The following is an 18,962-nucleotide window of genomic DNA, read 5'->3' as shown; positions in this document are numbered from 1 at the left end:
TAAAAAAGATGTCTTATCCTTTCTCTTCTCTCTACACATACATAAAAATAATCAATAATTGTACTTATATTGTTATAGTGTAATTAATGTTTCTAAACATACAGTACTTAATTTTGAGTTTGATAAGAGCTGCAAGTCTTATTAGCGCGTAATAAATAATTCGACGCTCGCAAAAAAAATCATTTTACACGACAATGAAGACGAATAATAATTTGAATAAATAATTCCTAATTTCCCACAAATAGGCATAATGAACGAATTGGTGTCTAATAAATGAAAATTCCCCGAGTGTTGGAGAGAAAGCGTTAAGGTTGCAGGGGTCGAGAAAAAGGGCCGAGATGGAGAGAAAGAGAGTGACTTGCGATATGGTGATACGCGAAGGCAAAGGTCCGGGCGGTTTGCCGTTAACATGCACGACGTCGTCTCGCCCTACGACGTCCAGCACGCGCGAGGAGGAACGCGAGGATGCTCGCTGGCGATGCCGCGTCATCCTCCGCATGATTTGTACACGAGCAACGCCGCCCTCGCGCCCGATGATGGTGCACCCTCCCACATCTCATCCTTTTCTTATTCTTCTTCTTCGCGCTCTCTTGTCGAAAGACAAGACGAGTGCCACCTCGGCGCAGCGCGCATAACATTCGGAAACGATGATGTCTACGAGAATCCCTTGGATCGAACATCGTCGATGACGGTGTTGACGCAAACGTGAAGGTTTCATTTTGAAAAAATACACATGTTCCTTTCACGTCGGATTAAATTGATTTTTTGCGCAGAGCATTTTCTCTTAGAATTTATACCTTGAAAATCAGAGTAATCGTGAGACAGTATATGGTGTTGGAAGAGTTTCTCTGATTAATATTTAGCACAACAAAATATATCAATGTTAATAGTAAGTTTTAACATTTTACTACGTTTACAGAATAAAATTCACTGTTAACATTGATATTTTTTGTTGTGCTAAATATTAATCAGAAAAACTCTTCCAATATCACATAATAAATTTTACTATGTTTAGTATACAATTAATCGAACATATTTTATATCGTACTGTAGTAAATATTAATCAGAGAAACTCTTATGAAATTCTTCCAATACCATATAATATAATTTTTAGTTATAAACAGAGAGAATTTTCGCTTAGAATTTACCCTGAAAATCATGATAGTATTGTATAATCATGGGACAATATGGAAACATTTGATAAGAGTTTCTCCGATTAATATTCACACCAGAATAAAAATATTAATATCTACCAATAAAATATAAAATATGTTCGATTAATTTTATTATGCATATATTAATATTTTTATTGTGGTAAATATTAATCAGGGAAACTCTTATCATGCACGATTATTATGATTTTTAGGGTAAATTCTAAGAGAAAATTCTCTCCGTGTTATAGTTTGAAAGAGTATACTCGGAATATTTTCAATTTATCGATAAGGGGGAAAGAGAGAAGATTATCCTACACACAGATTTTTGACAGGGATAGAGATTCGTTTTGAAAAATATCGCGTGGCCCCAGCTTTCGAGCTTTTCGATCTTCGGCTTTGTTGCCTTCGCTCTCGCTTCGTCGAGTGCTCGCAGAGTGAGATTTATGAATTATTTACACAATGAATTATTCATCGTTGGAAGATTGGTACACTCGCGACACTCGATCGCGCCTGATGTGCAATTTGAAAAGGAGTTTGCGAGCGAGGTACGATATATGTGCGTGAGGTACCTATACATACATAAACGCATTAACTTCAAAATATGCCGTAATGTATATAAATAAATATATATTGGCATAGCATTATGAAACGATCGCGAAGAAAGATTTCGGCAAACAATTTAGATCAGAAACTTCACTTTCGCGATCGGGAAAAAAACTACTGAAGAATAATATTTTGCCACGATTTAATTTCGAAATATGCATAGATCAGACTGTCAAAATGACTCATGACATTATATAAACGAATCGTTGGCTGGTAATCGATATGATCTCATTTAATACGACTGACTTGATAAAATATATTCCGGATCAAATATTACGAAGAAAAAAAAATATTCGTTCGAAGAGAGAGACGCGAAAAACTGCGAACGTTATCTCATCGTTGTACAAATAAAAAAAGAGGTACTTCGTAAATTCGCCAATATGATCAGAATGTCAAAATGTCGCGTGACTCACGTCGTTAATAAACGAACCATCGGCTGATATCGTAATCGATACGCTCGTTCAATATAAGATTGACCTAATAAAAATATATATTCAGGGATCTCGAATATTACAAAGAGAGAAAAAAAGCGACGAAATTAATAATGTCTGTTCGAAGAGACAGACACGCGAGAGAATAAGGTTTCGTAATTTTCTTTGGACCGGCCCCTATCTCTCTCTCCTGTACGAATATCTCTCCCTCTTACTGTCATTCGTCTCTTTCTCGCGTTGCGATGATAATGATAGTGCGGAGCGCGAGCAAAGTTCGTCCATCCGGCTATTAATGCGCGTAATCATAGAGCCCAGGGTCGCCGGTGTTAATAATGCGTTTTCGAATCTGTCGGGAGAGCGAGAGAACGGACACCCACGCCGTTGTTGGTCGCCGTGCCGCGTCGATACTGCGTCGTCATTATGTATGTACACGTGGCGCGTGTGTATACGCACATATATACAGAGTGTCTCAGACTTACTGTACCACACGTTAATGGGAGATCCTTGAGGACTTGGAGATTTCAGGCATCGATCGTTTTCGAGCTACAAACGATTGAAAATATATATAAGGGCTTTTTCGCAAACTAAGCCACGTGGAAATAAAATACAGCGTAAATGAGATTCAGCGGGTCTCAAAACACTTTTTATTTAGAAGTATAAGACCTACAAAGATGGGTGATAAGATGTGTACTTTTAAATATTCTGTATTATTACGGTAAAAATATTAATATTGATCGGATGAGAAACTCTTATAAAATTCTTTTAGATTTTTGTGTATCTGACGTTATATTCGAATTGAAGTATCTATATCTGTATTTAGATACAAAACATGGTATCTGAATTCCTTTTTTCAGATACATTTGCAGATACATTTTCACATATTTTTTTGAATAGCCCAATTTTAGTACCATAGAGAAATAGTTTGAGTGACGGTATCTTTGAGGCATTTTTCACGTGTTAAGACTAACGAATAAAATCGTAATATGAACAAAAATATTAATACAAATAAGAAAGAATTATTCAGTACATTTTGTGCATATTATTATTATGATAAAATATAATTTAAAAGTATTTGTATCGAGATACATTTTAAATGTATCTTATCCATCACTGTCTGTATTAACAAAACCACATTTTTTTATTAATTTCATGTAGAGTTTATTTTAATAAAATGTTAATTTAAGGCTTAATTACAAGATAATACATGATTTCAAAAATTAGGAACATTAAAAAAATGATCACCTTCCTCGAGATTTTCGCTAAGGAAAAATCGTCTCCAAATAACCTTAAGAGTGTCTCTTATATAAACGTATGGTACAGTAAGAATGGGACACTCTGTATAAATATATATATATATATATATATATATATATATATATAAATGCGTGCGCACTCCCACGCGTGCGAACGCGCATTCTATACGCTAATATCCATACGATGCTCGATCATTATGCCAGTCGAGCTGGTTTGTTGATCGCGCACCAATAACAACGAGGAACGTCGTAATCGTCCTCGGAAAAGGAATGATTTTATTAATTTTTTCCCTCTCGTTCGCGACGAGTCAATAAATCCAATTCGCCGGACAAACGAGATATCTATATATGTACGTTCTCTTCCGATTAGCATAGATCGCGATTAGCATCATTGATTCCGGACTGCAAAAACTGTTTCTCGTTTTAGCTCAGTCAGTGTGTCGCTATACTTCATTAACGGGTTCTATATATATATACATAACGCGGGAACGTGGAAAAGCTTGACAGGTGGGGAAAAAATCGAACGAGTTGTTGCGAAGGACACTCCGGAAAAACGGTAGAAGAGGGAAGTTACAAATATACAATTCATATTCCTCGTACAGAGATGAAACGAGACTCTTGTCGTTCTCAACGACTCTAATTAATAGATAAAAGAAGAAAATCGCGAAGAATTGGATCGAGTTTGCGGTCGATTTATCAGATTGCGTAACATCTAGACTCCAGACGCCTCCGATAAGGAGTAATTATATATATCGGGAGCGACTAAATTTATCGCGCGATACAGCGAACCGATAAAACGTATCCAAGTAGACGTATATGTGTGCTCGGCTAAGGAAGATGGATGGATGGAAGGTGGAAGAAACGGGGTGACGCGACGCCATGCTTTTGCGTTCGAGGTGTAAAGAGACGCAGCGCGCAGAAGCAAGGCAGCTCGCCGAATCAATCTGGGGAGGCCACACCCTCTGACCTAAAGCCGCATTATCACGATAAACGCCCAGGAAAATGTCAGCTAGAAGAACCGCCACGAAATGTCCCCGGATTAGCATCCCCGAGCGATTTTTTCCTCCGAAACTCACTCGTCTTCGCACGTCGCGCTCGATGTATCGATGCGATTATAATCGCGTGGTTTCGATCAAAAAAAAAAAAAAAATGTATTTATTCATTTACGTTCCCGAATAATGTATTCTGTATGATTCGTCGGCTTCTTCGATTTTTTCCGACTTTAATAATAGCTAGCGCGCTAGGAGATGCGATGAGCTGGCGCGACTTCGGGGGTGGCTTTGACAGCTACGTACTATACCGTGATACAAAGCCTCTGACTCTTCATAGAATAATTACATTTTTATGTTTTCTGAAATTCTACACGGAGAGAATTTTCTCCTAGAATTTACCCTGAAGGTAATCGTGGAGCGATATGGCATTGAAAGACTTTTATTAAAGTTTCTCTGATTAATATTGATCGCAATGACAAATATTAATGTTAATAGTAAGTTATATTATGTAAGCATAGTAAATACAGAAAATCCCTGATTAATATTTACCAATAAGATATGTTCGATTAATTTTACTATGTTTACACAGTAAAAACGTAGTAAATTTTGCCAGAGAAATATTGAATCGCAGAGAAACTGTTATAAAATTCTTTCAACATCATATATTGTCCCACGATTTCCATGATTTTCAGGATAAATTCTAAGAGAAAATTCTCTTGTGTATCGTCTGTTATCAAGGTACTAGAAAATGTTTGGCACATCTCCTCTTCACAACTCGTGCTACAACTTGAATTAAACAACGAACAGATTTCGTAGAAACTAAATGACGACCATTGACGCGTTAAACTGGCAAAAATGACGTCGGTCTCGATCGAGGGAACGATCCTAAGAGGCGGAATATGGAAGAGAGAATACGAAGGAGGATCCGAGAGGCTCCGGGCGAAGTTAGAAGATATGCATAGGGTAAAATGCGCGGCGGCACATATGTTGAAGAGGTCGTCTCCCTTCAGAAGGAAAGGAGAAAGAGCTGATACATTCGCGACGCGGACACGTAGATTCTATCTCTCGCGTCCATTCAGATCCGTCTAGGTAATAAAACTTGGCGCGTCCATTATTTACTTGCATCATCGTTACTTTCCCGCCCACGTGCGCGCGTATTTATGGCGAAATTATTCAGCATTATTTCGCGGATACGAATAAGATGGGTTGTCGCGAAACCTCGTCTCTTCGTGCCCGATCGAGATCCGATCGCGCAATAAAGCAGAGGAACCGAATTTATCCTCCCCTCGATGTGCAGCATAAGGAGAGATCGCCAGAGGCGATATTTCGATCAATCTGTTGGAAACGAACCGCGGCGGAAGCGACGCTCTATCGGCTTCAATCTAACACAGAGAGGGTTGGAAGATGGGGGAGAAAATCGATTCTCTCTCGGGTCTTTCTCGGAGTTGCGCAAGTGCCTTTAAAAGCACACGATAACGATTAGGAGGACGAAGACGAAGAAGAAGAAATGGGGCGCGCAAATGGCGGTCCCCGATGACGGGAGGCGCAAAAAGAGAGAGAGAGAGAGAGAGAAGTATCATTGTTCTCCCGTATACATTTCGTAAGTAGATTGGCATTTGTGATGCAAGTCGAGCCGCCGCGCCGCTGCTGCTGCTGTTGCCGCTGCTGACCTTTAAACGACTTTCTTTTAGGCTACGCGTGACTTGATCTCGGAACTCGATTCTCGACTCTGCTCTCGACTCGCGAACGTTCGACGCGCGCCAGCACCGGTAGCGAGATATCTCGCTCTTCTCGCGCGAGTTTCCGCAAGATCTCCGTATCTCGCGAGCGATTCTATTCCCCGATATCAAACCCTCGTCTGACCTATTGCGAGACCCAGCCAGTTCCGTGAGCGCTAATTGCTCCGCCGTACTCGCTAATAAAATACTAAATTTCGTTACATTATATATATATTATATATATATACACGTTCAGAAAGTTTGTACCTTTGCCTAGAAGGAGAATCAAGTGATTGAAACTGTGCATATATCAATCCTATAGAACTATACATTTTTTCTAGCGATATACAAAATCTGTCAGATGTATGTAGAAATCAACACGTTGTCTTTTTAAAAAAATTATTTAAAATTTATAAAAGTTATTTTAAAGTTATAAATTAAAATTAATAAACTTGGTTATAAATTTTACTTATTTGTAATACAATTTTAATAATCTTTTTTGGAAAGACAATGTGTCGCTATGGGAAAACGTATATAATTTTGTAGAGAGATTCACACACATATACTTACGTAAAAAAAGATTAATAAATGTATACGAACTTTATAAATGTCTCTTGTACACGGAGAGCATTTTCTCCTGGAATTTACTATATAATTGGAAGAATTTTATAAGAGAGTTTCTCTATGATTATAATATTCATCGCAATAAAAAAATAGTAAAATTAATCAAACATATTTTATATCTTATTGCGATAGATATTAATATTTTTATTGTGGTAAATATTAAAGAAACTAAAAATATATCGGTAAATAGAAATATATAAATAAATGATAATTCGTTTAGATATACGATAGCACATTTAACGCAATGCGTAAATGCGATTATCTCGAAAAATCAAGTGCCTGTAGTCTCAGTTTGCTCGACTTATCTCTTATGCGTGCGCGAGAAACGATTGATCGATAAGGTCGAGCTGTCAAACGAAAATCTGCGGCGAATTCGCGACGTGTCCGTAATCGTGACTTCGCCGCCGACTTTCCGCTCCGGAAAATATGACTTAATGAATATATGGACATGCGATATGCATTATATCGTATTAAAACCGCACGTGCGGACGCGCATCCCTTCCTCGACGAGAGCAAAGTTTGACATTACGAGGCGCGCTCGTGTTACCTTAAGCACGTGGCGTCCCTTTTTTTTCGTGTCGTCTCCCCTTTGCCAGGCGGCACGTGCGATCGCTTCGCGATATACCCTGCTGCTTGTCGTTTGCTTGTCTCCACGAGCATTTTACGAGTCAATCGCGCGGTGTTAATCGAATAAAGCCGCGACGTGGAGGTTAATCGCCCGTCATAAAGGCGGTCATTACTCCGCGATATTAATGTTATATTTAGGGAACCGCTCCCTACATCGTTCCTCTTCGGAAACGTTTGTTCGTATGTTTGATCAAAATTGTTTGGTTATTTTACAAAAATATTGCTTTCATTTCCGGAACGACTCTGGAGATTTCAATGCCTTCTCTCTGGGTGAATATACATTATTCGTCTTAAATAAAACCCTTAGATCTATTATTTAAGACAGAAATCTGGTTGGAATTTTTAGTGCCGCGTATTCTAATGCATCATGTGTATTTTTTTGAATGATTTTCTCTTAGAATTTACTCGGAAAATCATGATACTTGTGGAACAATATATAGTATTGGAAAAATTTTATAAGAGTTTCTCTGATTGTGATATTTATTATATCACAATCAAAAATATTAATCGAACATATTTTACATCTTATTGTGATAGATATTAATTTTTTATTGTGGTAAAAATATTAATCAGAGAAACTCTTATAAAATTCTTCTAACACCAGGATTATCAGCATATGATTTTCAGGGTAAATTCTAAGACAAAATTCTGTTTTTAATTCCTTTTATGCATTTTATATATACATATAGATACTAAATAAAATTTCAAAAAATACTAATAAAAAATATAGAAATGTAATAAAAAGAAAATTATTATTATTATTATTATATTTCTATGATGCAGCAAGAGAGAAATTCTGTCTTAGATCGTTGAAAATGAACTTTACCCTTTAGATAAATCAAGAATTAATCCCGAAAATGAATTCTGCGACGAATTGTCGATGACGTTGGGAGAGGTAAATATTTTTGTAATAATCGAGCGTCGATTCTCTCTTCTTCGTCGCGTCGACCATATCCCGCCTATATACCTCTACATTCTCATTTCGCCTCGCTCGCTGCCACGCTATGGCACGCTTCATCATCGATCTCTCGCATTGTTAGACGCTCGTCTCACGCGATCCGCACATCCTGCGGATCCACTCCCCTCATTAGGACACCTCGGGTCATATATTACCGCGCGCGCATTCTGCGGGACGCGCATAAATCCAGGTGCAACGACAAACGGCGATTAACACACTGAAACCGCTCGTCATTTTCATCCGACAAGTCAATACTTTGAAAACCATAAAGATAAATTATGCTCTCTCGCTCATCATCGATATACTCGATCGTCATTAGCGACGCGAAAAATCATACTCATTTTTTTTCATCTTCATAGAGAGATACATCATACGGAACAAACATTAGCCACCACGGTTCAATTTTAGCTATGATGGCTAATATTTTATAAAAATCTCCATTAAACTATAGCTAAAAAGTATTAGTTATTATAGCTAAAATTTAGGCACGATAACTGGAAGAATTTTATAAGAATTTCTCTGATTAATATTTACTGCAATAAAAAATATTATATACATAGTAAAATTAATCAAACATATTTTATATATCTCATTATGGTATAGATATTAAATTTTTATAGCGCTAAATAATCAGAGAAACTCTTATCAAATTCTTTTCTGTGTATAGGGGCAGTAAAAATTTAGCTATGTACACTTATGGTACTAATATTTTTTCCATGCATTCCTTCGGGGAATATAGATACTTCTCTCACCTCTCACCTTTCCGTTTCTGTGCAAAGAAAAAAAAAAAGATAAAATTCCGCGCAGTCGACTTCCTATATGTTTACTATATTGATCGTGTAAATATAAACCGTGCTGATTCTCGCCGGTGACGGTCATCAAGCGATGATTCGTCACCGTTTTCTCCTTCCTTCTTCTCCTGATGCGGGATATGATATACGGAACGGCTCTCTCGAAGATTATCGTTATCGACTCGCACACACACACACACACACACACACACACACACACACACGGTTTCGTTACGCAAGCAGAACGTGAGTGAGTCACTCTTCGTCGTCGTCGTCGTCGGGATGATCCCTTTGGCGAAACCGGGATCTCTCGCTCACGATGTTGTGCCGCGGCGCATTAACGTGATTACACGGCTGCACGTCGTTGTGAGCGAGGAGGAGACTCACGAAGAGAGTCAGCTGGTAGCGCAAACGTCAAACTTCCGTGCTACCTGGGCATCCCCCTTGTAATTTGCACCTGGTATTTCGATTCTATCTCTTCGCGCGCGATTCCGATAACGAACGGGGCCACACGCGGAACGTAATCTCCGAAACCTTTTCTCTTTTTATTTTTTTTTTTTTTTTACCTTTCTTTTATAACTCATCCCGCTAATTTATAAGAGGGAGCGCGTATATAGCTACGTATGTGCGGGCGAATAAAAGTGCATCGAACGTGAAGAATCGCGTGGGCCGGAACGTGTAATCTATTCTAATAAGTCAAATGTTACGAGCGGCGGTTAAATAAAGGATACTTTACTAGGATCAATCGAAAGATATATGTAGTATCTATATGAAACTATGTCTCGAAAGAAGAAAAAAAGACGATTGCATGGTATACCTATTAGGTACAGGAGATATTTGCGTTCCGCGTTCCTTTTAAATTAGTTTTATGTACGAAAAAGGAAAAGTATTACCGCAAAATGCTGTTATTAATAATAAGTAAAACCTACTTATTTCATACTACTTATTAAAATATACTAGTTTTATTTGCGTTGGTGTGAAAAATCTTATATAGCACACGGAGAGAATTTTCTCTTATTGTTAGAATTTACCCTAAAAATCATGGTAAGAATTTTACAAAAGTTTCTCTAATTAATATTTTAGCACGATAAAAAATGTTAATATGTACATAGTAAAATTAATCGAATATTTTATATCTTATTGTGGTAAATATTAATCAGAGAAACCCTTATAAAATTCTTACCATGATTTTCAGGTAAAAACCTGGAAAATCGTGGTAAGAATTTTATAAGAGTTTCTCTGATTAATATTTTACCGCGATAAAAAATATTAATACTTACATACTAAAATTAATCGAATATTTTATATCTTATTGTGATAGATTATTAATATTATTTAGAGTAAATTCAAAGAGAAAATTCTCTCTGGAGGGAACAACAATTGAGTAAAAAAAATATGCAATATTTTAATATTGTAGTATTTCAAGTATAACGAGTTTAAGGAACGAGTCATGTTGTTTTCGTGCCTGATCAAGCATACAAATCTCCGCTGCGGTAACAAAAACTGCATTTAAACTGCAGGTCAATTCGGAACCGGAAAATACAGTCACTCTCCCTACGAACAGCTACGGAAAAGCTATATAGGGGAACTTGTGGGGGCTTAAAAGGGGCCTCGTTGTGTGTTGACGAAAGTAATAGCGCGGTTGTTCCGGCTCGGAGGATCGTTACACGCGTATCTAACGCCGCGGAGAGAACCCCTAGTCGCCGATGACTCCCCGTTAATGCACTTTTAATTAATTAAACGGGCTGATGGGCTGCGGACCTCTCTCTCTCTTTTACTCTCTCTTTCTCTTCGTAGCTCTCGTGTGGCGACCTCGCGTGCCGCCGGCTCTATAGGTGCAAACTCATAGGCTCCCTCCGGTATCTGACTAAACGCTTTTCTCTCTCTTTCTCCTTTCATTGATCCCGTCTTCTGCTCTCGCTCTTCCGCCGTTGAAAGCTCCAAGCTGCCCGTGGCATTCGCGTAAAAGCTTCGCGTAGTCGAGCGCTAATGGGTCATGCGAATGAAAGTGGAGCGAGACGGAGAGAGACAGAGAGATCAAATGAATGAATATATTTTGTATTTTTAGAAGAAAATTACTTTGACATAATGCGTGCAATGCGGGGGAATCAAATAATTGTTTTTACAATTTTTTAAATAATATTTAGCAATATGTAAAAATGATAAGAATAATATAGTATACGCGATATAGATGCGGTAAATATTTTTAAAGTGTGAATATAAGAAGCAATCGTATATTTCTCTCTTTTTTGCTTGTTTATTTGCCGATTATGTTCGTTGACAGGTATTAACCCTTGCGTAACACATATGCTAGCAATTTTATAATTATTCTAATAAATCTATCTACGGCGAGGTAATTGTATTCATAGGCCGATACATAAATATTAATATTACCGTGTTTTTCGCACATTAATATACATACATTAACAACGTATAGTTTAACTTAACTTGTCGCTTACTTGGACTGAAACATTCTGCACGCAAAAGAAAATATTAGCTGCTATAGGCTAAAGGCTTTTAAGTGTGCTTTATCATACTTGCACAGAGAGAATTTTCTTTTAGAATTTATCTGAAAATCATGGTAATCGGGACAATGGTATTGGCAGAATTTTATAAAAGTTTCTCTGATTATATTATAAATTTTTTTATTGTGATAAATATTAATCAAAGAAAATTCTTATAAAATCCTTCCAATACTATATAACATTTTTTAGGTATAAACAGGAGAGAGACAGAGAATTTTCTCTTAGAATTTATCCTGAAAATCATGGTAATTGTGGGACAATATTGTAAGAGTTTTATATAAGAGTTTCTCTGATTAATATTTACCACAATAAGATGTCAAAATATGTTGGGTTAATTTTCCTATGTACTACATATTAATATTTTTTGTTGTGGTAAATATTAATCAGAGAAATTCTTAAAAAATTCTTCCAGTACCATATTGCCAGAATTTATCCTGAAAATCATGGTAATTGTGGGACAATATTGTAAGAGTTTTATATAAGAGTTTCTCCGATTAATATTTACCACAATAAGATGTCAAAATATGTTGGATTAATTTTCCTATGTACTACATATTAATAGTTTTTGTTGTGGTAAATATTAATCAGAGAAATTCTCAAAAAATTCTTCCAGTACCACATTGCCATGATTTTCAGGGTAAATTCCAAGAGAAAATTTCCTCCGCGTGAAATTGAATTACGATAATTAATATTTCTTTCCACATACATATATATATCTGCTGATATATTTTTCGCGGCATTTTTTTCTTCAAGAAGAGGGAGGAAGGATGGGAAGCTCTGCTTTCATTCGTACAGACACAGCTGACGAATGGATTCTCCGGATGATCTCGCATCTCTCTCTCTCTTCCCGCCAGAGTGCGTTCGCGGACCACCCGAGAGCTCGGCACGGCGCCGATTTCTTTTGTTGCTGCGCTGCCGTAATTAAACTTACCGATGTGACGTTGATTTAGTTACTCTCTACGTTCCTCCCCCTCCCCCTCCCTCTTCCCCTGCGAGCGGGATACACGCACGAGTCGTGATACACGGAGTGGCTCAGCGTTTATACGGAATAAATAATTTCACGGCCGGACGGACCGAGTCACCCTTCAGACCCGTGATTTACTTCGCCGGTTGCAACATTTCGCGTATTATACACATCAGTAGACGCATGCATGGACAAAAAATTAGCTACCATGCATAGCTAAATTTTAGCCGTCCCTATATGCAACCTGAAATTTAGTTATCACACCTATATCTCTTTGCTGTGGTAACTAATATTTTTTAATATTGTGCCAATTACCCTGAAAATATGGTATTGAAAGAGTTTTATAAAAGTTTAAAAATATTAATATTTATCACATAATAAGATGTAAAAATATGTCCGATTCATTTTACTATGTAAACATATTAATATTTTTTATTGTGATAAATATTAATCAGAAAAACTCTGAGAAAATTCTGCCAATACCATATGATATTTTTTAGTTATGAACAGAGAGAATTTTCTCTTAAAATTTATCCTGAAAATCAATTGTGAGACAATATTGAAAGAGTTTTGTAAGAGTTTCTCTGATAAATATTTACCACAATAAGATGTAAAAATATATTCGATTAATTTTACTATTGTATATACATATTAATATTTTTTATTGTGATAAATGTTAATCAGAGAAACTCTTATAAAATTCTGCCAATACCATATAATATTTGTTAGTTATAAACAGAGAGAATTTTATGTTGAAAATCTTGATAATTGTGAGACAATATTGAAAGAGTTTTGTAAGAGTTTCTCTGATAAATATTTACCACAATAAAATGTAAAAATATATTCGATTAATTTTCCTATGTACATATTAATATTTTTTATTGTGATAAACGTTAATCAGAGAAACTCTTATAAAATTCTTCCAATACCATATAATATTTTTTATCTTAGAATCATCTCTTAGAATTTATTCTGAAAATCAATGGTATAATTGTGGGACAATATTGAAAGAGTTTTATAAGAATCTCTGCGATAAATATTTACCACAATAAGATGTAAATAACGGAGAATTCTATAATTTTACAAAAATTCTCCTGGCGAGAATACAAAAGAGATCTCGCGCCAATAATAGAAATATTCCGAAGTAGATGTGTCACGAGAAAAATTCCGTCTATTGATCGTAGCTGGTCGTTGTGCAATCGCCGCATATTATCGGAAGAATGGAAAAATAGTTTACGTTGTAGAATTCCGTATAGAGTTATCCATTAAGCCGTACGGGAAAAAGAATTAAATTGGAACGTAAACAACATTGCGCGCGATAAATAACGGCGATTTCTTTGATATCGATTAACCGTCACAATCATAGTTTCAATTACTATACCTCTTCCCTCTTCTATCTTCCTACAATCTTTACAAATAGATAGAGAGTGATCATTAAGGAGTAATTGAACGTGAATGGACAATCTGGAAAACTCGTTAATCGCTAATGATGATTGCGCGATTATTTTTTACGGCGTAAATAATTTTCAAATTTTTATCATTCAATTAACCGTGATGTCTAACTTTTGCCAAAGATGCTATCTTGAAAAGCACATTTGTATCAGAGTGAATTACAGACGTATTCCAGATATCTACAGTTATAACCACATATGCGTGTACCGATTTAAAAAAATGTAACTACGTATTTTTAAGTATTATATTTTCAAGCATCATATGCATGTATATCTTGACATCTTTTACTTCTCTCTCTCTCCTTTGAATGTTAATTAAGATACGTTTAAAATTAGGGAGAACATATATATCAACGATTCCATCATCTATACCTTCTTCCTCTGCTAAAATAAAAGCTTCATATACTTCTTAATCGTTTTCTCTTCGAGAGCCATAGATTTCTCGGCACATTTATTGATAAAAGATCGATTCCAGGAGGACATTTCGGAACACTCTGTATACGATGAACGAGGTTGCACCGGTAGACGGGCTGCAGGCGAGATGCAGGACGATTAGAACGAATGGTCGTTATAAATCAGCTGCCTCGTTGGGCCCAGCTTGAACACTCAAGAGAGAGAGAGAGAGAGAGAGAGAGTGAGAGAAAAGGAGAAGCTTCTCGGAGAGCGAGATTTCGGTCCTCTTCCTTTTCTCGGCCGCATCCTAATCTACTCGCTCCTCGCGCGCACCCAAATAATCCTGATCCACTGACATCTCTCGCCCGCCGTCCTGGCCGAAATAAATGACCGTGACGGGGTGCATCGGCGACATTTACCGAGAAGACACGGTCCCGAGAGAACGTAATTATCCGTGAAGCCCCCTCATTGATTTCTCTTCGCTTCATTATACACACGAAAAATTAAGACCTCGTTTACGCGTTAACGTGCAGCATCTGTTGCGCATTGACTCCTTTTTATATATATACACTGTAAGAAAAATTTGTAAAATTACATTAAAATTATGTAAAATTACATAAATAATAAATGTAAAATTAAATGATAAATAATGAAAAGGTAAACATTTCTATTATTTATCGTGTAATATATTACATATTTTTTTATAGTGTACCTTTGTAAATGCTTAATTTAAAGATTAAGCCCTCAGAATTCTAATTATTTTTATATTGTTTTCTCATTTATAGTATATATATGAGAGAGTCAATAAATTAATATTATACATATTAAACACATTTTTGATGGATAACTATGTTATCTTATATTTGACTTGGCCTCTTTTGTCAGTTATAGAGTTATATAAAAATTATACACACAGAGAGAGAGAGAGAGAGAGAGAGAGAGAGAGAGAGAATTTTCTCTTAGAGTTTACCCCGAAAATCATAATAATCGTGGAATATTATGGCATTGAAACAATTTTATTAAAGTTTCTCTGATTAATATTTATCACAATAAGATATAAAATATGTTCGATTAAGTTTACACAGTAAAAACGTAGTAAATTTTACTCAAAGAAATATTAAATCAGAGTAACTCTTATAAAACTCTTATTCCAATACCATATTGTCCCATGATTTTCTCATGATTTCCAGAATAAATTCTCTATTAAGTGCTAGAAAATTAATGCATCGATTTAAAAAAAAAAATCGTCTGCAACTATTTTTCGCACATCTCCTCTTCAACTCGTGATATAACTTTATCAAACAATCAACATATGTAAATATAATTAATATAGAGTTTCTCTCTGATTAGTACCGCAATAAGATATAAATTATACACTAATTCTTCCACATTATCCCACGATTATCATGATTTTCAGGATAAATTCTAAGAGAAAATTCTCTCTGCGTATAAATTGGAATAAAAAGTCTGCAAGAGAGAGAGAGAGAGAGTTAAAGGTACAAACTTTTGAATAAATGCTCGCGATTTTCCTCTTTCGCGACGTAACAATCGCCGGGAGGGATTCGTCAGCCTCGCTTCCGTCTGCTCGACGATACGATACGACGTTGCGCCGTTGTATACATATATCGAGTTGGTATGAGATGTCAGTGAGAAAAACCGGTTGGAACGGCTGGTACCTTCATCGAAAGTGATAGTCGCGCGTGCGCTCGCGCACCTATTCTGGATCCGAGATCGCAAAAGCCGGCTGACACACTTTTTTCTGAAAATTCGTCGGCGAGGATTCGATCAATGAAATCGATCGAATGTGCCCGCGGGTGGGAATGGACCGGGAAGCTCGGAAATCGGCTTACCACGTTCCTCGTTAACGAGAGATTCAATCTCTAATCCCCAACCGAGTTTCGTACCTTACGTCGTCTTCGTCTTCGTCGGCCCTCGAGGAAAGATTCGTGAGTCAACAGTCGCGGAAACGGCTCGTTTGGCTGTTCCCGATAACTGTTCAAACGTTCGGCACGCTTTTATTTGTCGATTTTCTATGACTTCGGACAACGAGAGTTTCCTGTTGAACCAAACCGCATTGGATGAGTCAAGTCAATTCAACGCGAACTTCCACACTCTTATGCGCAGGAGGAAGGAAAAAAGATACCGTACCGTTATATTATGAATTTTCTCCGGCCGAAAGGAATCTAATATATCGAGAAACTAAACGAGAGAACCCTTTCTCTCGCAGCTCTGAATGAAAACGGAGAACCACCGCGGGATATTATACACGTCATGGAAATTAAATTGGAAGGCAAATATAATAATCGAGAGTCGACAACGGGATAATGTCGGAGCCGGCGCAAATTTTTTGATGATTGGTGCATTCAGCTCCTCCGATCCCGAGGAAGGAAGAGAATAGGAGTTTGCTCGGAGAAGCGAGGAAGAAGAAGAAGGTAGGACGAGATAGAGGGAGATAAGAGGAGAGACAGGAAGAGAAAGAGATGGGGAAGAGCAGGCGGGGACCAGGGAGAGAGAGCAGTGAGTCAGATGGAAACATCGGTCCCGCACACGTGTGCGTGTCGTACGAGTCCACCTAGTATGTTAATTCGCGCTGATGACCCCATCAGGAAACATGTTCACCGCTGAGTGGAGGAGCCGAGTTTTCGTTTCGTGCCTCTTCGGCGCATTCGTGCGCCGTATAATACGCATATGCTTTTGACTCTCGAGCAATCGTTATTCCCTTCCTCGCCCACGCACATTTCGTCCCGAACATTCTATCTAATAGTCAGGACGAATCCTGACAGAATCACCTAGGATTCTCTCGTTACCGGATTCCTCATCGCGAGCCGCAACTCGCACATTTTGCTTCTCTTCCGAGATTTTTAACCTGTTTTTTTTTTTTTTACGAAATTTTATTTAAAAATGTGTTTTTTCCGGCTAAATTATTTTACAATTATTTTTCATAGTGAATTTGACACATAGAAATTAGGAGCGGCCACATTGCTTCTTTTCACGGGGAAGAGAAATGGATTCTCTCGTTACCGGATTCCTCATCGCGAGCCGCAACTCGCACATTTTGCTTCTCTTCCGATTTTTAACCTGTTTTTTGTTTGCGAAATTTTATTTAAAAATGTGTACAATTTCCAGAATTTTAACCGAATCAGTTGCCCAAACTTGGACCGAGTTTTAGAGTAAAACGGATATAACTGGTTTTCAATTATCCGCAAATAAATAACGCGATACAAGTTTCTTTGCACAATGCCTTCATCATTTTTTTCCGGCTAAATTATTTTACAATTATTTTTCAAAGTGAATTTGACACATAGAAATTAGAAGCGGCCACACATCGCTTCTTTTCACCGAGGAGGGAAATGGATTCGCTTCGGCGAATGCCCGCCACGTAGTCCGGACAGCTTATAGGAATACAATAAGACAATTATAGGGAACGGATGTAGACCGGGAGATAGGCGACGGATTAGTCGAAACGGTAAGCTCCAATCAGCCGGTTCGTATATTTATCACGGGAGTCACCGAATCAACCTGCGCGTTCTCTCGCAGAGGCGTCGAAAGGATCGGAGGCTATGGAAATGCGAGTATCGATCGATTCGAGATTTGAGAGAGAGACAGAAAGACGCCAATGCGAGCGAGTGTGCGATATATGTTCCGATGTCCTATCGGGACAAATAGGAGGAACCTTAGTCCCTCAGCGGGGCATTAATACTCGAAAAAAGAAGAAGAGAGCTCTCCCTCGATAGAACCTCTTCTTCGAGATCTCCGCGCTATTTCTGCTGCCAAATCCGACCGGTACATCGCGCATATATCGAGACACCTGATCACGATTAGATCTCGATTTTTTAGAATAGTACGCAGAGGGAGATTTCTCCTAGAATTTACCCTGCTAATCGCGGGACAATATGGTATTATATTGGAAGAATGTTATAAATATGATTAATCTCTGATTGATATTTACCACAATAAGATGTAAAAGTATGTTCGATTAATTTTACTATGTATATACTTATTAATATTTTATGTGGTAGTAAATGTTATTCAGAGAAACTTATAAAATTCTTCCAATACCATATAATATATTTTTCAGCTACACAGAAAGAATTTTCTCTTAAAATTTACTTTGAAAATCATGGGACAATATATAGAAGCATCTTATGAGAATTTCTCCGATTAATATTTACACCACAATAAAAATATTAATATCTACCAATGAAATATAAAATGTTCGATTAATTTTACTATGTACATATTAATATTTTTTATTGTGGTAAATATTAATCAGAGAAACTCATAAAATTCTTCCAATACCACGATTATCATGACTTTCAGAGTAAATTCTAACAGAAAATTATCACCGCATATTATGAACATATTTCAAATGAATTCGAGAGAGATTGTTGAAATATCTCGAAAATACGTCAATTTTTCTTTAGCTAACATAGTTAAATTTTAGAGGTGCCCCTTTATTACGTCTAAAATTTAGTTAT

General features: G+C 37.0%; 1 protein-coding gene across 3 annotated transcripts in view; it reads right to left on the bottom strand.

Moving 5' to 3' along the window:
* Window positions 1-18,962, bottom strand: part of LOC114940508 (uncharacterized) — a 63,716-nt gene that overhangs the window by 11,508 nt on the left and 33,246 nt on the right. The gene's annotated exons all lie outside the window — the stretch shown is intronic.

Source organism: Nylanderia fulva, unplaced genomic scaffold (assembly GCF_048542155.1).
Source record: "Nylanderia fulva isolate GAGA-0341 unplaced genomic scaffold, ASM4854215v1 Scaffold6, whole genome shotgun sequence".
Lineage (NCBI taxonomy): Eukaryota > Metazoa > Arthropoda > Insecta > Hymenoptera > Formicidae > Nylanderia > Nylanderia fulva.
This window is presented reverse-complemented; position numbering and strand designations above follow the sequence as displayed.